We start from the raw sequence: 26,293 nt of genomic DNA, 5'->3' as shown, positions 1-26,293 counted from the left end.
CCTTCAGGTGTGGCCTAAGAACTGCTAGGACCCAAACACATCAGCTATTTCACAGTGGTGAAGCTTTCGTACAACAGAGGAATCTGCCTTTATTTTCTGCCTGCTTCATTCACATTCCTACATACTTCACATGTGGAAACACAAGGTTCTGAAAAATAAAATAAGGTAACAGCATTTGCCTCAATCTGAGCAAATGCTTCAATTCTGAGAAATCCACAAACATTAAAAATAATGTGTGAAGGAGAAACTGATGACACTAATAACTCAGAGACTAAGTAGATAAATGATCCTAATGGCAATAGCTTATTTAATAAAAACTGATTATTTACTATCCCTGAGTTATTTTAATAAATATGAGTGTTTCTTACATCTACTTAATATTGTGAAAGACGTTAATAGCATAATAGCTTTCTTTGTTTCACTATGACAGAGATGGTTTCTTCTGCATGCAAGTATTTTGTCTGCTTCTCAGAAATAAAAAAATAAACACAGACTCCGCAGACTCCGAAAAATTCTGTAGCTTATCAGTCTATTTGTAGTAAAACATTTAAAAGTTAAATTAAGGTTTACAAATAAACTTTTAAATAAAAAAATACTTCAGATTTTTAAAGGGCTTTAATTAATATTGTGTGCCTCCTCCCACTCCAATTTTTTCTATTTGTATACATCTTGATTCTTCCTGTTCCCTACCAAATATCTTAGGAAAAAATCAGTATATGTCAGGACTTCCCCGGTGGTCCAGTGGGTAAGACTCCATGATCCCTATGAAGGGGGCTGGGATTCAATCCCTGGTTAGGGAACTAAATCCTGCATGCATGCCACTACTATGAGTCTGCATGTGGCAACTAAAAGATCCTGCGTGCCACAACTAAGACCCAGTGCAGCCTAAGTAAATAAATAAATAAATAAATAAATAACAATGATTCTTAAAAAAAAATAATTGTTCATTAAAAAAAAGTATTTTTCAAAGGCTGTCCACTGTTTCTGAAATTTACATTTCTAGTCTCCATGTGAAATAGAATGTTTGTTCACACCTACCTTCTTGCCCAACATAGACAATTCCCTAAAGCTCAGTCAAGTTTTAAGTTTTTGATAAAGGTACATTTTTATGTCAGTTTAACAGACTTGACATAAGAACAGTAAAACCTCTAGGTACTCTCTTAAGCTTCTAGTTTACTAATATAGCAATCATGGGCAAGCAGAAATAAGGCTTTGCTAAAAACACCACCACTGGGACTTCCCTGGTAGTCCTATGGTAAAGAATCCACCTTGCAATGCAGGGGGCGTGGGTTCGATCCCTGGTTGGGGAACTAAGATCCTGCGTGCCCTGGGACAACTAAGCCTGCGAGCCTCAACAAGAGAGCCCACGCGCTGCAACCTACAGAGCCCCCGCACTCTGGAGCCCGTGTACCACAACTAGAGAGAGAAAACTCGCACACCACAACTAGAGAGAGAAAACCCAAGCGCCACTAGAGAGAGAAAACCCGCACACCACAACTAGAGAGAAACCCAAGCGCCGGAATGAAGAGATCCCGCATGCCTCAACAAAGATCTCATGTTCCTCAAGATCTCATGTTCCTCAACGAAGACCCGACGTGCCCCCGCCCCACGAAAAAAAACACCACTATCATCCAAGAGCACGACAGTAGGAACTGCAGCCAGATTATGAGAGAGACATCTTTACTCAGATTATGAGAGATCTCTGCTGAAGACCTCCAACCACAACTGCCCCCTTTCAATTTCAGTGAGACCAAGAAGCACTACAGAGCAGAAACAAGTGGAAGGATGAGAATGCCTCTTCAGAAATCTCAATGACTGGTCAGCATTTACAGGGGTAAAGAGTGGGTAAAAATTCATCTTGGGGAAGGCAGGAGTTTTACCTACGCTGAGAACTGCAAAGTTCTCATTATAGATTCAGATGATGACTATATTGAAAGCCTTAAGCAGACTTTACAGAAATGAGACCAATCTAAAGAAACAAGGTAATATTTATCAACAAAACTGTAATTCCACTAGACAGTGAGGACTGTACCAATAAAAAATTGGCGGGGGGGGGGGGGTAAAGGAGAATATCCCATTATTTACAATAGTGCTTGCTCAGTGAGTTGCCTCACTGTCTGTGAGTAGTACTCTTTGAAGTCCTTCAGTATCTATTAGACCAAAAGCTATTTATTTAGCACCTTTTCATCCAGGAGCTTGAAGAATAAGCTCACCTTAAACAGTAAGTTGGAGGTAATGTTATACCTCTGCATGATAAAGTAGATCCAGTAAATGTTTCCAATTCAGTCCCACTCCATTCAGCAAGTATTTGCTAATTATAAGTTATGTACTTGTCAATATACTAAGCACTGGGGATAAAATGGTAAGTAAAAATAGGCTTGGGCCCTGCCCTCATGGAGTTTATGGTATGGTTGGAGACAAACAATAAACTAACAATATGAAAAAGGAGAATGCAGAAGGGAAAAATGGTTCCAGATGGTACAGGATGGTATGAGAGCCTAGACACTGGGGGATCTGACCTAATTAGAGGTCAGGATATATGCCTATGGAAGCCCTAAAAAGCCAGAGGTCTCCCATGCTCCTCCTTAGTGACCATGAAAACAGCTTCTTCCTTATCACCTTGACCCTCATGGCAGTTATATTCCAAATCCTGATCTCTCCAATCACCTCCATCTTTCATATCCATCAGGGAGTTCCACGGGCATGCACATGCAACTCAACTGGATCAGCAGATTACTCATCAGAGCATTCTCCATCCACATCACCAACCTCTAGAAATGTCTCATTTATACCATTTTCTCCACCATCTTTCATGTTTAACCCCATAAAAGCAAAGTTCAAGGCTTAGACTCTGGAAGGATCTGTGATTCTATATTCCTTTTGCACTTTCCACACACTTCAAGGGAGGAAAGGGAAAACTATGACAGGACAGCAACTTAAAAATGACCCTTCCCACCACCTTTGCAATTTCTGCCTCCAAATATTACCCGTTCCTACCAACATCAGGGTTGACACTGCGTTTGTTGCTTGGAGAGAGATCACTGGTTAAGTTTTAATTAGCTGAATCAATGTTGTTTTGTTTTTAACAATTTGGTAAATAAAATGAAGTACAAAGAATGATTTATAAGGATGAAACTGGCTCTTTGGTTTTCTTTCAGTGATTCACCATAACATGGAAGTAAAAGCTCTCTATGTAGCCCAGGCTGGGTACCAGTTTCCAACATTTACATGCAGTTTCCTGAAGCTGCATTAGCCACAACTGTTGCCTCAAGCTCTCCTTTCTTCCTGAAATTGTCTCCTGCTTTCAGTCAGTTAGCCTACCCCTACACCAAGAGAAATGCAGGTACTCTGAGTCAAGCCTAAGTGTATGAAGTAAAGTTATAAAATGCAAAAGAAAGAAAAGACAGTAGAATAACTTCACTCTGCCCCATCTCCACATTCTACAGAAATTGGATTTTCTTTCCTTTCTTATCCAGGAACAACCTGGTCAGTGTCACAAAGTACAAAGTTTGAGGTGAGGGCCTTAAACATAAAGGTTATTTGTCCGGTTTTCTCTTCCATCTTCTATTCTGCTGCTTCTGAGGTTAAATGCTGACTTGGGTCATCTGGCCTGATCATACTCACTCAAACACCCCCCCCCACCCCACCCCCCGAGCTCTTGCCTATTTAGCTCTTTTCCAGGGTGAAGTGAGTAATTTGAGTTAACTGGCATTCAGCCAGCCTCACATCTCCTCAGCCAAAACCCAGCTGCTTTTGGAGAGAAGGGAAAGGTTGAGTTCTGCTTACATTCACCTACGACTGTCTCCTAACCCTGGCACAGAGAGGTGTTGTTATAGCAAATTCACCCTTCCCGAAGATCATGTTCTCAAGCTCTCATCGAAGATACTAAGTTTCTAGGGCAGAGAAGGCCAAAGGGTACAGCTTAACTGCTTGCTTATATACATTCTTGACAAAGCCCTCACTCCTAATGTAGGGTAGCCCTCAGAGTTACCAGGGATCCCTCTCAGGATTTAGACCTAGAGGAGGTCCAAAGTGCAAACCAGTGTCAGTGAATCATCTTAGGGACCTGGCTGGTGTGGGAAGGAGGACCTTAACACTTGAGCCCTGAAGACTAACAGGCTTTGCCTGCTCTCAGTAACTACTGTAAGCTACACAGAAGAACTCTCAAAGATGGATGATTACATAGCTTCTAATAAAATATCCAGTTTTTTAAAAACTCCTCTTCTACTCCTAACTTCTGTTCTTAAATTGTCTGTAACTTTGCCTAAATAACACTCAGCCATTTAAAAGGCCATTATAAAATAAATGTCATTGTTTACTTTGATGTTCATTTCTAGTTGCTATTTAATTTACTCTAAGTACCTATATTGGAATATTTGAACTTCACAGACCAGATAAACAAGTCAAAGAATCTCTCTAAAGACGCTTCCAATTCTAAAAGTCTATGATTTATGAAAGCACCATATAAGTCTTTTATTTCACTAGTTTTTGCTCCCACTTATTATGGTGGGATGCCCAGAATGGTGGAAATGTGATTGAAATTACTATAAACCTAACATTAAACAAACATGATCCCTTCTAGAAATTTATGGCTGGAAAATTTTTAATGACTGTAATAACCCTTCATTCTTCTCCTATCCTCTTCCTGCCTAAGCCCTCATTTCTAAGACTCCTCTCCTAACTAATGGTAAGGAAACACTTGAGGCAAATATATAAGTAGGAGACAAGTAGGCAGCCTCCTTCTTCAAGTACCTTTGGAAATCTGAAGACTCCAACCAAACAAAAATGAATATAAATTTCTGTAGTAGTAGTCAAGATAGGTTATGCAGTGTTACAGTAACCGATAACCCTAAAATATCAGTGACTTAAACTTTTAAGTCCAGCTCATGCAACAAGACCAACATAGCTGTTATCTAAACTCTTGAAGTAGCTACCATCTCTGTCATTGCCACTCAGTGTGCCAGAGGGAAAGAAGAAGGAATATCGCACTGGTGCCTAAACCTTCGTCTAAAAATGATACACTTCACTTCTACTCACATTTTATTGACCAAAGCAGGTCACACTGTCCCACCTACTTCAAGGCAGTAGGGAAATGCAATCCCAACATGGCCCAGAAGCAGAGAGAACCTAGATTGTTTCGAACAGCTTTCACTAAAACAGCTTCAATTCTTCCATCCATCTGCTACATTTTTTTTTTTTTTTTTTTTTTTGCGGTACGCGGGCCTCTCACTGTTGTGGCCTCTCCCCATTGTGGAGCACAGGCTCCAGACGCGCAGGCCCGGCGGCCATGGCTCACGGGCCCAGCCGCTCCGCGGCGTGTGGGATCTTCCCGGACCTGGGCACGAACCCGTGTCCCCTGCGTCAGCAGGCGGACTCTCAACCACTGCTCCACCAGGGAAGCCCCATCCACTACATTTTTATTCAACAAAACCTTTAGTGCTTACCAAATGCCAGGCATTCTTTTAGGCATTAAGGTACACAAGGGGTCAAAAAACAAAACAAAACAAAACAAAAAAACCTCATGGAGCACATATTCACTCCTAGAGCATCACAGTAACAACACACTCCATTGTAGTACATTCCTCCCTGTCCCACTAGGCCTTCTTTCTCTCTTCTCTTTTCTAATAGCATTTTCCTTCGTCTTTGGCCATCCACCCCCAATCTCATCTAATCTCTAATCTTCAAATCCTATCTTCATTTTCTAGGGCACCACTCCCTTCCCCTTTGTTGTAGCTGTATTTTAAAATAAAAGGTTTGGGGCCATGGCCGCTGAGCCTGCGCGTCTGGAGCCTGTGCTCCACAACGGGAGAAGCCACAGCAGTGAGAGGCCCGCGTACCAATAACTAAAATAATAATAAAATAAAATAAAATAAAATAAAAGGTTTGGAACTAAGTAGCTTTACTGACATTTTCTGATCATAGCTCCTGGTACTTAGTAAGCACCTTAAAAACTACTGAATGAATTAATGTAAATAACATATTCTACTTGATAGTAGAAAGTTTTGGACAAGCTCTACCCTCAATTTTTCAAAATCTGATCACATTCTGACCTACCAAGTGGGAACATCAGTGATGACTCCTAAATATGGTACTTTCCTTTCCATGCATTCCCGCAAGAGCCTCACCCTATGGTGAACACATAGGTCTGCCAACATCTGAAGAAAGCAACTGATTTCAACCCACTCAGACTGAAGAAACAAAAACACTTCAGCTTTGTTATAGCTCCTGGTTTGTTTTGCTGAGGTAGTGGAGAGGGACTGTGCCACTGAAATAGTATCCTATATAACCAGATGAGTAGGATTCTATAAAAAGTCCTACTAGCCTATATGACAGCAAGTAGGTATCATGAAGATATGCAAGACCCTGACATTACTCTGATTTTACTGTTCTTTACTCCATCCTAGTAGGGTCTATGGCATCTAGCACCACAGCTTTCCAGACTATACATCAAATATAACAGCTGTCACTTTTGAGCTAACCCTGGTGAGGGTCTGAAGAAGGCCACATTGTGCAAGACCACACAAAACATTTCTGGACCTCATCAAATGGAGGCAACCACATGCTTGGTTAGAGAGTCCCCAACATTTTTTTTTTTAAGAGATATCCTTTTTTTAATTTTTAATTTTATTTATTTATTTTTGGCTGTGTTGGGTCTTTGTTGCTGCACGTGTACTTTCTCTAGTTGTGGCAAGCGGGGGCTACTCTTGGTTGCGGTCCGCGGGCTTATTGCGGTGGCTTCTCTTGTTGCAGAGCATGGGCTCTAGGCACGCGGGCTTCAGTAGTTATAGCACGTGGGTTCAGTAATTGTGGCACACAGGCTTAGTTACCCGCGTCATGGGGGATCTTTCCGGACCAGGGCTCGAACACATGTCCCCTGCATTGGCAGGTGGATTCTTAACCACTGTGCCACCAGGGAAGTCCCCCCAAATTTTAAAAAAATGATTCAGATGGCATATAACTTTTCTGGAATATCTTTCCTCCTTTGTTTCTCATTTTCTCCAGACTTGAACAAAGCTTGCAAAATAAAAAATCATGTAAGTTTCCTTTCAGATTCACACTATGGTTTGGCACTGCTGAAAAATTCCTGTCTGATTTCACTAACCCCATACTAAAAACAAAAACAAAGAAACATGAAGAGATCTGAAGTCTAGTCCAGGATCTGTGGCTAAATTAGCTTTGTAATCAAAGCATCTCAGATTTCTACATCTTAGTTCCTCATCAGGAAAATGATGGAGCTAAACTACGTGATTTCTATGGTCTCTTCCAGCTCCAAAATGTTTTAAGTTTAGTGAAAGGCTCAGGATTTCCACTCCTGATTAGTATGCAGAAAGTTGCAAGACACCATCACTCTCATCCTATAAACCCTGATAAGTTGAATAAGCTACAAAATTGTAGTTTTTTTGTTTTGTTTTTAAACATCAGGGGACTTCCCTGGTGGCGCAGTGGTTAAGAATCCACCTGCCAATGCAGGGGACACGGGTTCGAGCCCTGGTCGGGAAAGATCCCCCATGACGCGGGGAACTAAGCCTGTGTGCCAAACTACTAAGCCTGCGCTCTCAAGTCCTTGAGCTACAACTACTGAGTCCGCGAGCCACAACTACTGGAGCCCGTGCACCTAGAGCCCATGCTCCGCAACAAGAGGAGCCACCACAATGACAAGCCCCCGCTCACCGCAATTAGAGAAAGCCCGTGCACAGCAACAAAGACCCAATGCAGCCAAAAATAAACAAATAAATTTTTAAAAAACACCAGAAAGGATGCAAAGAACTCTAAATAAATTAAGTTCCAGAAAATGTCGAGCTCTTCATAAGACAAGAGACCATGGCTATTCTCATTCCTGGCAAAGTGGCAAGAAAACAAGAAATTTTCCACTAACAGGACTAAGAAGAAACCAACCAAATTTATAAACAAATTTTACTAGCTGAATGTGGATTCAGGTAACAGATTAGAATTCAGAGGAAGCCCAGTTACAAGCCCCACCTGCCAATTCTTCCCCACGGGTCCTCACTAAGGGCACAAGTCTGAAGTCAAGGCCGGAAAGCTGAGAGAAAATCTCATGAAGCATATAGGTCTCCACTGTGTACAAGACAGATGCCCTCTTTTTTTTTTTTTTTTTTTTTTTTGCGGTACGCAGGCCTCTCACTGTTGTGGCCTCTCCCGTTGCGGAGCACAGGCTCCGGACGCGCAGGCTCAGCGGCCATGGCTCACGGGCCCAGCCGCTCTGTGGCATCTGCGATCTTCCCGGACCGGGGCACGAACCCGTGTCCCCTGCATCGGCAGGCGGACTCTCAACCACTGCACCACCAGGGAAGCCCCAGATGCCCTCTTAAGGTGAAGGCCAAGACAGGAATATGAGATAAACCCCTCCAAGTCACTCTGAATGTAAGGCAGATATTCTTCATTAGAAAATGGGCAAAAACATGAGTTAAATAAAGAAAACCTGAGATGGTACTGAGAAGCAAAGAAAATGTCCAAGCAATCCAAAGAGTTGGCAGCTAGGCTGAAAAGTAGAGAGCCCCAAGGTTCAGAAAGCTGACAGGGCAGAAGTATGTGATGAGAAAATGGACAAAAACTTTCCAAAACTGATAAAAGACATCAACTCACAAACCTGGAAGCTCAATGAACAGCAAGCAGGATAAATACAAAGAAACCCATACTTAGGCACATCATCAACTGTTGAAAACTGGGGAGTGGGAAGGGCGGAAGAGCAACTCTTAAAAGCAACTATAGAAAAGAGAAAAAGTATATACTAGGGAAAAACAATAGAAACAATGGCTGATTTATCATTAGAAACAATGAAAGCCAGAAGACAACAGAACACCACCTTTCAAGTTCCAAAAGAAACTATCAACCCAGAATTCTACATCTAGGAAAACATACTTCAAAAATGATGAAATAAAAACATTTCAAAGAGACAAAAGGGAAAAGAACTTGTCTCCAACAGACTTTCACTACAAGAAATGCTAAAAGAAGTTGCTTACGGTGAAGGAAAATGACACCAAATGGAACCCCAGATCTGCAGAAAGCAACAAAATCCCCAGAAAGGGTAAATAATTGGAAAATACAAAAAGCCTTTAAAACAAAACAAAACCCATGTTTAAATGTCTTTAAGAGACTATTGATTGTTTAGAGCAAAAATAATAATGTGCTGTAGCGGTTATAGCACATGTAGAAGTAAAACATAAGAGCACAATGTGCTAGAAGGGGGTAAACTGAATCATGCAATCGTAAGGTTTGCAGCGTTAGTGAAGTAGTTTATATTATTCAAAACAGACTGCGATAAATAATGAAAGGCTCATGGGTCATCTTTAAACACCTTGTCCCTTTTTGGCCATTATGTATACTTACTAACATGCCCATCAATGGGGAGTAAAGGGAAGGAAAAAGAAAACTAAGTAAATCAACAATTATCAGTAATGATTTATTTTGCCAAGCAGTTGTGTACTTTTACATCAATAATAATACAAACTAATACATTAACATTTAAATACCACAGATTCGGGACTTCCCTGGCGGTTGGGCAGGGGGCATGGGTTCAATCCCTGGCCTGGGAACTAAGATCCCACGTGCCACACGCATGGCCATAAATACATACACACATACGTACATACATACATATATACATACCACAAATTCACTGACACTTCCAAAGAAGATAGAAATTAACCATGTTACTCAAGATAAATACACATTTTATTATTTTTTCCCAAATATTTTAATTGAAATAATTTTGAGGGGCTCTACTTTCTACTTTAAAAGTATATAGTTTTTAAGAATTTAAGGACTTCCCTGGCAGTCCAGTGGTTAAGACTCTGTGCTCCCAACGCAGGGGGAACCGGTTCGATCCCTGGTCTGGGACTAAGATTCTGCATGCCATGTGGTGCGGCCAAAAATTAAAAAAAAAAAAAAAGAATTAAAAAAACTACATTATGGGGCTTCCCTGGTGGCGTAGTGGTTGAGAGTCCGCCTGCCGATACAGGGGACACGGGTTCGTGCCCCGGTCCAGGAAGATCTCATATGCCACGGAGCAGCTGGGCCCGTGAGCCATGGCTGCTGAGCCTGCGCGTCCGGAGCCTGTGCTCCGCAACGGGAGAGGCCACAACAGTGAGAGGCCCGCGAACCGCAAAAACAAAATAAATAAAAAAATATAAAAAAGTAAAAAACTGCATTATGGAGTACAGCTCAAAAGTTCTAAGTTGACGATATAAATAACATTATCTGGTACATATTTATCCTACATTATCAGCTTTTATAAAAGCAATTAATGAAAAACATTTGTATTATAAAGGAAGTCACAGCACTGAACATGAGAATAGAATTTTAATAGTTGAATTTTAAAAGAACTGAATAAACAATAGCAAGCTTAAGAACGTAGTATGTGTGAAGCATACTACTCTTACACTAAATCCTCCTAACAACACTGCAAAATGGGTCCTAAGATCTTTAGAGAATTTAAATAATGCATTAAAAATCACATATCAGTGAGAGCCAGAATTTGAACCTCAGGTTTCAAATCAAAGCCCATGACTGTCTCTCAAATAATAATGTAATTTACTGACAAGTACACTACACATTCCCCCCCAACCCTTTAATAGTACAGTATATTTCTTATAGACAGAACATTCTTCTGCATAACCAAAATATAATCATCAAAGTCAGGAAATTAACACTGGCATAGTACTACTATCTAGTACTCAGATCCCATTTAAGTTTTTACAATTGTACCAATAATGTACTTGAGAGCTAAATAAACCCAGTTCAGAATCACATGTTACAATGACTACAATGCAATCTTTAATGTACTTTTTCCCTATAGAAGTTTAAGGGAGTCAAACAAACATTTTATACCGTGCACAAAAATTTACTGAGCACTTGGCACGTGTCAGGCACTGTTTCCTGGTACAGTGGAGAATAAGACAGTTAAGGTTCTTCTGCTTCCAAAGACTTTACATTCTAATGAGGAAAGATTAACAAGTAAACATAACTTCAGATTTGGCCAAGTGCTATGACTGGGTGACTTGGAAATGGCCATCTAAGGAACTGAAGCCTGAATAGTAAGACAGAACCAGTGTTGCTAAGAGATGGGAAAAGAGTGTTCCAAACAGAGGAAAAAGCAAATACAACCTAGAGCAGGACATAACTTGGTATTCTGGAGGAAAAGAAAAGATGCGACAGTGTCCTGAGCAAAAGGAGCAGGGACTGATGGCAAACACATGAGGCAGGATTCTGAATTTTATAACTAAGAAAGCTACTGAAGGATTTTAAGCAGACAACTGGCATGGTTTCATCTCCATTTTTTTTTTTTTCCGGTACGTGGGCCTCTCACTGTTGTGGCCTCTCCCGTTGCGGAGCACATGCTCCGGACGCGCAGGCTCAGCGGCCATGGCTCACGGGCCCAGCCGCTCCGCGGCATGTGGGATCTTCCCGCACCAGGGCACAAACCCGTGTCCCTTGCATCGGCAGGCGGACTCTCAACCACTGCGCGACCAGGGAAGTCCTGTTTCATCTCCATTTTTTTTTTTTTTCATCTCCATTTTTAAAAGATGATTCTGGCTACCAGGAGGAGAATGCACTGAAGAAGATGGTCAAGTGAAAGCAGAGGCCAGTTAAAAGCTATTTCAGTAGGCCACATGAAATGATGGCGACTGAGATTAGGCTGGTAGAAATGAAGATGTAAAACAGGAGAAATCAAAATCATATTTTGGAGACCAAGAAAACGTGATGATGGATTAGATATGGTGGATAAAGGGAAAAATAGGTTTTAAGGATAACTCCTAGGTGACAATTACTGAGATGGGGAAGACTTGGAGAACAATATGGGAGAAAGAGGTCTATTTTGGACATATTAAGTCTATTTAGGTGAGAAGTCTAAAACAGAAACAAACACTTGAGAATTATTCACATATAGATACTATTTAAAAAACTAAATTGAATGAGACCTCCTATGGAAAGAATCAAGAGAAGGGGGGAAAAAAGTCCAGGACTAACCTCTGGGATATGCCAATACTTAGAGGCAGGAGAGGAGAGAGAAGCCTGTAAAAAAAAAAAAAAGTATGACAAAGTGTGAGGTAGGAGGAATACAGGAATATGTGTCCCATAAACTAAGAGAAGCAGGAGAATAGGCAGAAAACTGTGGTCAATAATACTGAACGCTGCTGCAAGATCCTTTAAGATAGAATTGGTAAATGGATATCACTGGTAACCTTGACTAGAGTACTTTCAGTGGTGAGATGGTGATAGAAACCAGTCTGGAGTTGAAGAGCAAATGAAAGTGGAGAGAGCACACAAAGACAGTTCTTGAAAATCTGCTTGAAAGAGGATCAGAGAAATGAGGCAGTAACTAGAGGAGAAGAATGTGGAATCAGGAGAGGGTTTATAACAGATTTCTATTCTATATCTGCACTGTCCAATACAGAGTCAATAGCTACACATGGCTACCAAGCAACTGAAATGTAGCTAGTATGACTGAGGAACTGAATTTTTTTAAATTAATTTTTGTTTAATTAGCCACATGTGGCTAGCGGCTATATTGGACAGCATAGCTCTAGAGCACATCTGTATACCAATAAAGATGGCCCAATAGAAAGGGCAAAATTCAAGATGCAGGCAAGAAATGAGTCCTTAAGAAGTCAAGAGAAGGAATCTAGAGCACAAGTGGAGGAATGTACAAGGGATATAACATGAATGAAGCAAGGCAGGAAGCCATGTAATCGGTGGGAACCAACAAGACTTAAAATCAGAATATCCCTTAAGTTTGGTTGGAATCTTAAACATAAGACTAAATACAGAAGGCTATAAAAAGCTAATCACAAGGGGAAGGGAAGGTAATTCAAATTTACTATCTATTAAGTGACAGGCACTTTCTAAAACCAACTACTTCTGTTACTCAGAACCAACACCTTGTAAGTCACATTTTACAAATATGAACACTTTTGCTCCGAGAGGTAAATCAAGTTCACTGAAATCACACATATAGTAAATGTCAAGATCTGGACACAGGCCACTCTGACTTACTCTAGGGTTAGAATCTTACCACTGCATAAGGTGGGAGGTTAAGAACCACTCAATGTTTCTCTGCCTGGAAATAACATAACAAATGGCAGATCAATCTGGGAGCTTATCAACAAGTGGAAAAAAGCCTGGAGGTACTAGGCCAGAGGCAAAACTGTCCCCTCAATGCTATCTGCAAGATAATTAAGGAATATTTACTTAACAGGTTATTTTTAATATTTTTAAATCCAAGTGAAAATATCTTTACTGAGACAAATGGGAAAATGCATATTCTTGCAACTTTGAGTGTCTACATTACTGAACACAGGAGTATCAATCAGATAATTGGCATTGTTTTATAATAACTACTAAAATAATATCTGGGCATATTAGAAAAGCAGGTAGTTAGAAACCTACCGTCTCTCCAATTTGTAAATGAAGAGGGAAATTATTAAATTAAGCCTAATCAGTTATTTTTTTAGGGGTGATAAAAATATTTTATATTTTAATGTTATATGAACTCTCAACTCGACACATTTGTCAAAACTTATCAAACTGTACATCTTAGGATCACGCTCACCATGCTATAAATTCATACGTATCAGTTTTAAAATAACTTGCATATTTTTCATAAGTTATCAATTGCTTTTATAACATATCTATTTAATAAGTACCTAATACTTTTCTCAAGAATCAAGGAGAAAGATTAAATTTTTTTCCTTCAAAAAATCTGTTAGAAGAAAATTATACGTTAAAAGCCTAATCAGTTATTAAATTACAGCTTAGACTATTTTAAATTTAGTGTGGGCAAAGATCATCTAAATCTGTGCTGTCCAATATGGTAGCCACTAACTTCATGCAGCTATTTAAGTATAAATTAATTAAAATTACATATAATTAAATATTCAGTTCCTCAGGTGCACTAGCCACCTGTCAAATGCTCAACAGTCACATGTGGCTAGTGGTTATCTCATTGGACAGCACAGAATAAAACATTTCTATCATCACAGAAAGTTCTACTGGACAGTGATTAGATCCTCAATCTTCCTTTTGACTTTTTTTTTCAGGAGGGCCAATGGAAAGAGCAACTCAGAAGACCTGAGTTTTCCAAATCAGTCACTAACCAGCTGAGCAACTTATGTATGGTTACTTAGCAATGCTTCCAGAAATGAATGTGCATTTGAATCACCTAAGAATCTAGTTAAACTGCAGGTTCTAACACAGTAAGTCTTGAGATGGGGTCGAGATTCTGCACTTCCAACAAATTCCCAGGTGCTGCTAATACTGCTTGTCCAGAAATCACCCTGTGAGTAACAAGGTCTTAGATTTCTCTGGGCCTCAGTTTTTTTAGCTGTCAAATGATGTAACTGGGGGAAGATAATACCCATGACCCCTCCATAAAAACTAACATTTTATAGTTTTATAGTTGTATAGAATTAAATGCACACAGATTTCTCATACTCTTGAAGAAGCAGTCTCTTCCCTGAAGTAAATGCTAGGATTCTAACAAACAATTTTCGTGATACCATTTTTTCCCCATAAAAAAATATCAAATTTAAATGAATATCAATGGGAAAATGTGATTTGCTACAGACAATCAGTCTGGGTACTACTTTTCAGAAATGGATTTAAAAGGCTGACATGTATATAAGACAAACCTTTCTAAATGCATCACCTCCACATGACAAGCAACTCCCAGGAAAAAAAAGTAACTACAATTACATTATTGTTTTCATGAAGTCTCAGTCAGGGCTCTGAGCAATAAAACCGACCAAAATTCCCATACCCCTAGCAGGCAGTGGAGTAATGTAACAGGCCCACAAAACAGGCTGAAGGAGCTGACAGTGGGAAGCCAACAATGCCAGAAAGAATTTACTTTTGAGGCATCTTCTATTTTAACATGGGCCCTAGAGCATGCAATGCAAACAAGGAACTGGATAGCAGTGGTGAGGCTCATAGTTTCATAAGGCAATACCTCATAGAAAGGAGATAGGCTAACACACCCAGTTTGTTTATAAATTCTGAATGAAGCATGACAGGTAATTACCTATATTCTCAAAACACACACACTGGAAATACATGTTCAACCTCTAAATGACAGGATGCTTTGAAAATCTATAATACTTTTAAATTTGTATTTTTAGATTTCCTTTAGTGGGAAATACAGTTTAAAGTTTGAATTAAATTTTACTAAAGCTCCCCTATATAAATCATACAACGTTCTTCCAAAATCTCTCCAAAGATCTGATTCTCATTAATACACTTTACTGCCCACAAACCCCTTCAAATAAATCACTGAGAAGATAAATCATATATACAAAGAAAAACTTGGGAGTGGGGAGTTTTTTCTCACTTTTAAAACAAACTGCTATCTCAATCTTCTTTTTTCCCTCAATCTTACTTTAAGCCAACCTGCTAAACAATGGCTTTCTACAATGGTCAAAATTATTTTATTACCAAATTTCAATGTAAGTCCTAAATTTGGAGCTGTACATTCAGCTTATCTTAGAAAAAGACTGATGAAAAAATAGTGCCTATAACAATACCTATTCTAAGTTGTCTTTATTAAAACAGCAAATTCACGTAGATCAGGAGAAAGCACTAAATATAATTCCATCAGAGTGAAATGTTCATATTAAGAGCTTTATCTGATTAAACACTGCTGTGCTTTTACAACACTTATTTAAACTACAGTAATTTCTAGATATTATAAAGATAACTTTTACATTACCAATGAAAACAAAAGGTTAATTTCTATCCACATCATAAAAGTACTATCTGTCCTTTGTAAATAATCCATAAGAAATCTCTCTCAATAATAACCAACGAACTGCTAGTATCAAGTATTTAATTGCAGCAACTAACCAGCAATTAATTTTACCTTTCCTCTCAACAAATATTACAAAATTCCACCTGCAGGATAAATGATATCCTTTTAAAATGCAATTTAAGAAGCCATTACTTTTTTACAGAAACTGTGGCTCCTCTATGAGAGAGACAATTATAATGTGTACAGGAGAATTTTAGCCTATCATTTAAAAAAATACAGTGTGTAAAAAAAAGGCCACGTAGCAGTCCGTGGGCAGGATGAGTCATCACCCAACTCAAAACTTGCAGCACTTCTAAGCTTCCTCCTACCCGACCCCATCCCCTTCAGCAATGTACCCTGAGTCAGCAAACCTTCCTATTTTGTCAGTTATGAATTCTCACGATGCTTAAATGAACTTATGCAAAATGCTGCAACACTTTTAGTACTAACATTTGTCATTAGAACATGTGCTTTTTTCCTATTGCAAAATTAACTGATCTTCAATCTTCTCTGGATTCCTTCTTAATCACAGAAAGTAGCAAACACTTTTAATCCTCTTTTGCAAATAAATGAACTGCAAAATATGGTGATATATAATGGTTTTTCTAAATAATTCTCCATTTCCCAGAGTTTTTTTCTGAACAGTAATACTTAGGTGATTAAAACGTATCCTGCTCAAATCTGGCATATTTCCTACATGACTGCAATTACTGAATTTAGGACACCAATAAGCAATTTTACCAAGTTTCACAAGGCAATTCTTATTAAGTGATGTAACACGTATATGGAAAAGGACTCCACGCTCCTTGGCACATGTAAACATGTTTGAACAACGACCCGTTAAAGAAGTGTAAAGTCTCTGCCACCCAATTAGAAATTATATTTCAAACATAAATATCTGACATTGCTAAGAAGAAACTCTAGAGGCAGTTCCCTTTCAGGGCCCAGTCCTGTTTGGTCCCTTCATTCTTCTAGCTCAGAACACTCATTCTTCTAGTCAGACCATCTCAGTTTCCCAACGTTAGAGAGAATGTGTCCAATCAGAACTTTAAATGACACGGCTAGGGCTTCCCTGGTGGCGCAGTGGTTGAGAGTCCGCCTGCCGATGCAGGGGACACGGGTTCGTGCCCCGGTCCGGGAAGATCCCACATGCCGCGGAGCGGCTGGGCCCGTGAGCCATGGCCGCTGAGCCTGCGCGTCCGGAGCCTGTGCCCCGCAACGGAAGAGGCCACAACAGTGAGAGGCCCGCGTACCGAAAAAGAAAAAAAAAAAAAAAAAAATGACACGGCTAGACAAATCAAACAATCAGAAAACTACTCTGAAGCTGTTTTCGCTCCATTTTGTCCCCTGTTAATTTTTGTTTCCCTTGACAAACCATCTTGTACCTGTAAAAAAGTTAACACTCAGACTGACTTTGGGGAGCATTTTTAGCATTGAAGGAAAGAACATGAATTTTGCTGCAAATGCTGTAGGCTTCTAATTCCACCTCACCAGTTTCCCTTTACTGGACCTTTTCCAATGAGCGAGCAAAGGAAAAAATAAAACAGGAAAGGAATCAAAAATATCCTGCTCCGGGGCGCTCCCACATAACACCTGAACCAGTCTTACTAAGCCAAGGAACAAAAGGCGGCCAAAACGCCCTTAGTTTTCAACGCACCTCACCAAGTCAGGGAAAAATGCACAGCGGAGCGAGGAGGCCCCTTTTCAGTGAACTGACAAAACTAGTTTTCATTTGGGGACCTTCATGGACCACCACCGCTCCACGTCCCGAACGCAGCTCAGACAAGGGTGTAGTAGAGGAGGAGGAAATTAGTAATTCCGATTCAGACGACTTTTTCTGTACCTCCTTTACGGCCACACTCAACTCAGGCAGAGGACTTCAGGGCTCTGAGCCGAGCCGGGTGAGCGGCGCGCTACGCAATTTGCCGAGTGCACTGGAGACTTTGCCCGGCCGGAGTCAGCTGAGGCCGAGTCACCCGAGTGGGATGGGGGAGGAGACGCGGGAGCATTTCGAAAGGCAGCGTGCCAGGAAGGCGAGACTCCGCGCCACCTCACGCTCCCGGGGCGGGCCGCCCTTCCCGGCCGCCGACCCGGGCCCGCCGGCGGGGCCGGGCCGGGCTTCGAACCCGCTGACCCGGGCGCGGGCGGCGGTGCGGTAGCCAGAAAGCGGGGCCCCGGGGCGGGCAGTCGCGGCCGGGCCCGGAACCGCGGCCGGCGAGGGGCGTGCCGGGTGGGAGGGGCGCGCCGGTCGCACTGCCGGCCCCACGCGGGGACCCCGGCCCGCCGCCCGCCGGCCCGCGCCGGCCAGGCCCGAGTTAGCGAGCCGGCGGGCGGGCCGGGGGCGGGCGGGAGACGGAACAAAAGCGCCTTTGTTGAGCGGCTGCAGCCGGAGGGTCACACACAATGGAGGGAGCCGGCTCCGCCGCCGCCGCCGGGCCCGCCGCGGCGCCCTCCCGAGCAGCCCCGCCGGCGCGCCCTGCACACGTACACACACATACTCACGGGACTTCTCCGACTCATCGAGGGAGTGCGGGGCCCACGGACAGCCCCCTGTGTCGGCTCAGGTCTCCGGCTGTGCTGGCGGCAGCGGCGTCTCCGAGGCTCTCGCTTTGCCGCAGTCCCCGCCATGTAACCCCGACCCGCGAGAGAGGGCGAGGAAGGGGGCGGGGTTTCCAGGAGCCACGCCCTCTTACGTCACAGGCTCACTCCACGGGTGCCCCCGCCCCCGCCCCTGCCCCAGACCAGCCCCGCGCGCCGGCCGGCGCCGGAATTTCCAACGTCGGTGTTTGGGTTCCGCGTGGTGCAGGGGCTGCAGGAGAGGCACGCGGGCTCGTCAGGCGTCTCGCGTGGGGTGGGGTGGGGTGGGGTGGGCTGGACTGGGCCAGGCCGGGGGGCTGGCGCGGAGGTAAACAGACGGGCCCTCTTCGCTCTACGTGCCCCAGCATTAGAGGGCGAAGTGACCAAACTTTGCGAGCGTTTACTGCGTACCTACTACGTGCAAGGTACTGGACAACCTAGAGGAATAGGCCATTGTCCCCGTCTCCGGGGAACTGGGAGGATGGACCCGAAGATATATGGGCTAGAAAACAGCAGCCATCGAACAAGGCAAACCGTTAAAGGTCAGGTGCTAAGGAAGGCTTCTAAATGAGGTTGCCACTGGTGACCTTTCAGCTAAATGAGGAGCCCATGAAACCAGAGGAGGTGAGGGGATGGCTGTTCCTTCGGAGGGAACAGAATGAGCAAAGACAGGGAAGAGGAGAGCACCTGGCTTGTTGCAGGAACTGGGACTAGGCCAGTTTGAGGGAAGTGTAGAATTTGAGCAGGAATGTACTGTGAGATAAGTGGGAAACGTAGATTGGTGCCTTCTTGGGCTCACTTGGACGAAAAACAAGCTTATTTTATCCATCATGGCTTACTGAATCCGAGAAGCCATCTAGTGTTTATGTGAATTGTATGTAGGTATTTATAAAATTAGAGACGCAGGTCAACATATTTTTTCAATGACTTATTCACCATTCCTGATGAGAACCAAACGTTTGGCAGCCCTTTATCCATTATTATGCGCATCCTGAAGCTTCAAGCACGAGGCAAAGACCACTTCAAAGGTAACATAGTGGCTTGAAATTAAGTGGTTGGGATGGAGTTTGAATGTTTTATATTTTTTATATTTAAAACAATACCATCTGAATACCAGGTGTGGAGGGCACAGTGAGTAGACAAAACCAAGAGAAAGGGGAAGGTTGTCCTAACCACAGGATTTCTTATTTCTGGATGCAGCCTTTCTGCAACAAGAGCTCCTTCCCTGTGACCATTGTACATCCCTGCAGCCCCTGCTCTAGGCTCCCCTGAGATTCCTAAGACATCTTTTCCTCCCCCATCCATCAATGTTTGATCACTAGGAGGAGGGGGTAGAGGATAAGTACTGTGCCTTCGCTCAAGGAAGTTATAATGTGTCAGCTCTTAACTTCCGTCAAAGACCACCAAAATAACCTGTTGATCAAGCAAAGACAAATGTATTACAGGAGGTAAGAGAAACCACTGTGTTGACAGAGTCTTAGTAGCATCTCAAAGAGGGAGGTCAAGAGTGGGATGGTTTCAGAGGGTCAGGATTAATTTAAGACAGGTCTTTCAATGAAAGCATGATTGAGATGGGACTAAATTTGTTATATAATCTTTTAGGATTAGTAGACACAAGGAGGGAGAGAGTTTTGAAGCAAACCTAGAAAAGTCAACAATGGTTTGATAAACGCAAGAGTAATTTTGTTGAGAAGGGGCTGTTTACCCTGATGAAGGCTAGGTCGGTTGTAGTCTGTTGTTCAGTCAAATGGACTTTGAGGAAGTTCTTGAAACTGCAATAAAGTTACTTGCAACTTCATTTTTTCAGACAAGAATTTCTTGGGATTGAAGTCATGTTTATGCAGATGTTAGGGTTGTAAAGTCATGTTGAGGTAGTCGGTTTTAGTTCTTAATCCTATTGTGCGGCTGTAAGTAGTCTTAAGTTCTCAGTTTTTCAAACTGCCATACACAGTGAAATCATTTTGGTGGATTATGATCTGCATTTTTTTCTTAATGAAATAGAGAAAATAAAACCAAACTAGAGACCATAGTCTATAACAAAGGGTAAACACTTTTGTGAAACTTTTGTTTTGGTTATGTATCATATTCCAACAAATCTAAAATGTCATCAATTATGACAGACCGTTATTTTATGTACTATGAAGAAAGCGAAAACTATCAAAATAATGATACCCTATTGCTACATCCTGATCTCAGAGATATTAAAATGGAGGAAGTACTTCTTAAAATTGTTGAACTATAAGGTATCTATAAATGTGCCAGTTGGATTACAGTGGCACTGTTTATTGCTCATTATTGCTATGAGCTATGTTATTGTTAAAAAGAGTTTGAAAGCCACTGTTGTAGTGGAAGAATGCAGGAAAGGAACAGGTAAAGTACACCATAAGGCAGCTTGAGATTAGTGCGTCCCGAACAGAGATGCAAATTACCTGCTCTTGTTGGAAGGAACAATTCATAAAGGACTGGGAACATCAGGAAAGTTCCAACAAGAAGACAGAGCATTTGAGCTGGGCTTGATTCCATCAGGAAGTATGAGGAAAAAAGAAATTTCAGAATGAGAGGGCAGAGTGTACAAAGTCATGAATGTGCTGGGCACACTTTGGTAAAAAGTCTTACAGGCCTGGGGGAATGAAGGCAAGTTAGCACCAGTTGAGAAAGCCTTATTTGGATGCCAGAACTTTTGGATTTATGCTAAAGGCAGAAGGAGAGGAATTTAGATGATTCACCTAGTATTTTAGAGTGATAATTCTGCTATGAATGGGAAGGGTAGATTAGATGAGCAAGAGGTTGGCAACAGGAAGAGGGCAGGAGGATCCATTGTTGTTTTCTGCTCTGTATCCAGTCTGCTTTACACTGGTAACAATACTCTAATGTCCTTTAAGGAGCCCTTTCCTGTATAAGTCAGAATTCTTTTTGTTACAGTGGCAGAAAACCCAATCCAAACTCTGGTTTAAGCATGAGAGAAAGTGAGAGAATGTGTCTCGATTGGGCACAGAATGGGGATGACAATACAAGTGATATTCTTGGAGCCAGATCAACTGGACTCCATGAGGGGAAAGTCTTGAATTACCCAGTTGCTCCCATTTTGCCTATTTGAGTTTAAATTCCCTCATTAGACTACTTATTTTATCTTTTTCCATTCTGATGACCATCTTCCCATGAAAATAAACTGTCAATATCTTGATTTTCAAGATGAAGGGAAAAGCGGATTTTAGAAATAAGACCACTAAGCTTGATGCCAATTCCTGGAAATTTTCTAATGTAAATCATTGAACATGATATGTTAGGGAAAATATAACAGTTAATAGGAGTCATCATGGATTCTTGTCAAGTAAATCATGACAAAGAAATACCACTTCCTTTCTTGATAGGATTATTACATTACTAAACAAAGATGTTGGTCATTTCAAAAAGTCAAGACACTTTTGTGGATAAGATTGAGAAATATGGGTTTAGATAATTGCAGAGAATTGATTCAAAGAGTGCTAATTACTGGAGTGACATTAATCTTGAGGCCTCAAATTCTCAAGAAGAGCAATGCAGATTTGTCCTCCTTTGTCCAGACCTGAGCAATATTTTTATCAATGTTTTGAGTTAAGATATCAAATTTGAGGAAGATATAGAACTCAGATCAGAATATGATGACAGAATAGTTATTCAAAATCATGATTTTTCTTTTAAAGAAGATGACATTTGGCTGCAATAAATACAAAGTGTAGTATCTTTGTTCAGAAAAATCATTTGAAAGGGGCCAGGATTTGGGGAACAGCTTGACCTGATAATGTAACTATAAGTTACAGATATTCATGCAGTGTGAGCTGTCACCGAACAACTAACAAAATGTAGACTGTGTTAATGCAAAACAGTGTTCAGTTCACGGGGGCACCAGACCTATGCTATTCAGCTCAGGATTTCTGAACTCATGTGTTCAAATATAGATACCACATAAAAAGAGCTACCTTGCATAACAAATCAGAATTCATTAGGAAGAGACATCTAGGAAGAGTGTGGAAACCATTTTTTCTCTGAAGAAAAGATGAGGGAATTGGGTCTGCTTAACGTGCAGAAAAGCAATTTGCTGAAGGCTTGTTATGCAGAGAAGAGAGTAGATTTATTCCATGTTGCACTGGAGTTCAAATCTAAGACCACCAGGAGGGCTATTACAGAGAGAAAGATTTTGAATCAGTGTAAGAAAGGACAGTTTTGGATATTGGAACTGAGCTACAGTGGACAGGACCTCCTGGTGAAGAGCGCTACATCACTGGAAGCATTCAGTCAGAAAACAATGGCCACCTGTCAGGGATGCTATAAAAGAAATTGCTGGGGGGAGGAGGGACCTGCAAAGAGGTGATAACATCCGAGGTCTTCTCTAACTATTGATAGAAGCTTCTATGTGTTGATGTTTATACTCTCAATTTAAAATGATTGCATTCCTAGACATGGTTTCTAAAAGAACACATTGTAATTTGATTTGTAAACAAAAGAACTTTCCACTGAAGAAATTGGTTGCCAAGTACAGTTGATTCTTGTTGTTTGTGGTAATTATGTTCTGTAAAGTCACTTTGAGCACTGAATTAGTAACTGCTGAACCATTGCTTCTAAGGGAAATACAGGATTACTTTCCTGCAAACCTCTGGTCATGTTTTCACCAACCAGTCAATACATAACCTTGTTTTATGTGTGCTTCTTTAAAGACATCTTATTTAATATATGTTGTTGATTCATTAACATTGAACTCTGACCAATAGCACTGTAACTCATGCTGAATGAAGCTTATCTAACACATACTTTCTCCGAAAGGCATATCACAGCTTTCTTACATTTATAGCCAGCACATCAGAACTATGCTTGGGGACCATTTTAAACAGCTAAATCACCAACAAAAAAGCAAAAAATGCAAAAAACATGGTGCTAACTAGACCACAGAAAGGACATTTGTTTATAATGTGAGAGTTGAAACAAGAAGGCAGAGTGTTGCCTCGTTCAACCTCAGTGGGAACATACACAGAGGGCAACAATTTTTTCACCACTCTGCATGTCAGAAATGCTGTGAGTATTGATTTAGGGGTTCCAAATAAATTTTAGCAAGTAGGCAAATTCGCAAGCAATCTGCGAATAATGAGGATTGACTGTAGTTAAAGATTATGAAGAGAATGTTTTCAGTCAAGATCCAGTGAAGCTGTATCTAAAGTTCAATGAGAGGCAGATCACATGAAGGTTTTTTGAAGCGAGAGACACCTGTAAAGGAAGATCAAGGGTCCTACATTTAACGTGATGGGGCAGCAAAGAGCTTACTCCTTGGGAGAATGGTAATAGCATTTATCAAGTAACGTGTTTCAGGTAAACACTTTGTAAACATTATTTCATTCTCTTAGGCTATGGTAAATAGGATTTTGTAGGAAAGCTGCAATAAACTACTTAAATTTTTTAGACAAAACCTGGCTTTCCTTGTAACAAAATCTCTGAAACAATCTGTACACGTACTTTTTATTTATTTATTTATTTATTTTTGGCTGCGTGGGTCTTCGTTGCTGTGCACGAGCTTTCTCTAGTTGCGGCGAGCAGGGGCAACTGTTCATTGCGGCGCACATGCTTCTCCGCGCGAGCTCTAGAGTGCAGGCTCAGTAGTTGTGGCGCACAGGCTCCGAGGCACGTGGGATCTTGCCGGACAGGATCTTCCCGTGTCCTGCACTGGCAGGCGGGTTCTTAACCACCTCGCCACCAGGGAAGTCCCTTCACTTTCTTTTTGAACAATGGTTATATAACTAAATATGTAAATGTACTGGGAAATACCTATTGGGGTAATTTTACAAAAATAGCAAGTAATCAAAGGATCCTCCCTGTAATTTATCTGCCTTGAAAGTCAGTATTTTGTGGAAGTCGGATAAATTTGTGGAAATGGTAGAATTAAACGACTAATACAATAGTTGTAGCTCCCGCCTGCCATACACACACCTACACGCATACTTTTTAAGAGGAGCAGAGAGATGGTGACACTCTTGGCTTTAGGGAAATATGGTCCAAAGGTTTTCTTATTTTCACTCTGTCCATCCTCCTCCTATCTTGAGAGCCCCATTAGCGTAAGGAGAACAGATGCTCCTGAGTTCTGGAGATAGTCCGTATTTTTGAAACTTGAACGCTTGAGACCACAGTCTTCTATAAACATCCTCAGTTTTTGAGAACAACCTGGGCCTCCAGCACATGACCAATGCAAATAAAAGATTAGACAAGGTGTTCCATAGCCCATCCACAGAGTGATAAATATTTTGAGTTGTGGGGGCAAAGCAGCTTTCAGTACACAAGGTCATTTCCCCTCCTTTTTGTACTCCAAAATAGTCAAGCTATCTGTCATTTGGGGAAGAAGGTAATCACTATCTGTTAACTCTAAGTAAACATGCTGAAGGTGTGTTTACATTGGTTATTCTGAGTGCTCAAGTTATCAACCAGTATATAATATGGTGCAGTAGGTCTACCTTCCACAATGTTATCTCCTTCTATTTGACATATTTTGCCAGCTGGCAGTTACCACCACTGGAAGAAACTTCCCTGAAGATGTCATCCCCAGAGACCAGTACCCACCTTGAGTCTTTTGTTTGTTTGTTTGTTTGTTTATGGCTGCATTGGGTCTTTGTTGCTGTGCTCGGGCTTCCTCTAGTTTTGCCGAGCAGGGGCTATTCTTCATTGTGGTGCACGGGCTTCTCATTGTGGTGGCTTCTCTAGTTGCAGGACACAGGCTCTAGGCACACGGGCTTCAGTAGTTTCAGCACATGGGCTCAGTAGTTGTGGCTTGTGGGCTCTAGAGAGCAGGCTCAGTAGTTGTAGCGCACGGGCTTAGTTGCTCCGCAGCATATGGGATATTCCCAGACCAGGGATCAAACCCGTGTCCCCTGCATTGGCAGGTGGATTCTTAACCACTGCGCCACCAGGGAAGTCCCACCTCTGGAGTCTTGACTGAAGCCTTCACTGTTTCTAGCAATACCCTAGGAGTGGTATTCTGAAAGGGAAATGGCCAGACCCTCAGGAGGCTTAAGATCCATCTGCCCATCCTGTGTAGCTCTGTCCCTGTGAATTCCTACCCTAGGCTACCACAGACCTCCCCCACCTTTGGCCTCCACCCCACCCCATATCCAGGGCATTATGCAGGACCACACGTTCAGAAACACCCCATGCTTGGTTTAATACTCTCCTATTGCCATCTTGAAATTCCTAATAAGTTTATCTTTGAACTCATGTTTTGTAGTGCATTTGGATGGGACAATAGAGTATGCATGTGAGCAGAAGAGAGGCGCAATGGGTGTCCACTGTTCCTTGCCACCCCATTCACATATAGCTTTCTTAGGGCCCCATAAGCACAGAATTCTGGTGGACCCAAAAGGCATTGGAGTTCAGTGAAACAAAGCAAGTGAGTATAAGGTTTGTTACATCTACAACTGAGTAACTGGGGGTGCTGATAGCTCTGAGAGGCCATGCTTTCCACTGGAACCAGAACTTGCTTCAAACGCAGAAAGAAGGCAGTGGCGTTCTAGGAAGCACAAATGATCAAGGAACCCTATTGCATCCTTTCTTGCGTTACTTCCCCATATTAGCCAACAGCCTAGGCCAAAACATTTCTTTTGTCCTTTCAGCCCTTATTTACTCCTCAGTAAGTCAAAGGTAGAGAGTGTTGGTTGAATGTGTGTATCAAGAAATGAAATAATAATCGTTAAGTTAGTTTTCTGCAGTGTTTTCCACTGCTCTGGTGAGAACAAAATATATATGCATGTAGGAGCTGCAACATAGAAATTGTGTCATTTTGGTGATTTCACATAGGAGTTAAATACTCATATTTGTATTTCAAACTCTATTTGCATCTTACAATATAAAAATTAATTATAAAAGTCATGCTGACAACTTAAATTTTTAATTTTTCCTTACTTA

At 41.5% G+C, this 26,293-nt stretch overlaps 1 protein-coding gene across 3 annotated transcripts in view; it reads right to left on the bottom strand.

Moving 5' to 3' along the window:
• MAPK6 (mitogen-activated protein kinase 6) overlaps positions 1 to 18,446 on the bottom strand; it is a gene marked incomplete at its 3' end in the record, with an annotated part of 35,750 nt that extends 17,304 nt beyond the window's left edge. For all 3 annotated transcript variants that reach the window (XM_082649277.1, XM_082649278.1, XM_082649279.1), the window contains exon 1: positions 18,302 to 18,446. The remainder of the gene's footprint in view (positions 1 to 18,301) is intronic.
• Between the last annotated feature and the right edge of the window lie 7,847 nt (positions 18,447 to 26,293).

Source organism: Grampus griseus, assembly GCF_964374135.1.
Source record: "Grampus griseus genome assembly, chromosome: 2".
Classification (NCBI taxonomy): domain Eukaryota; kingdom Metazoa; phylum Chordata; class Mammalia; order Artiodactyla; family Delphinidae; genus Grampus; species Grampus griseus.
This window is presented reverse-complemented; position numbering and strand designations above follow the sequence as displayed.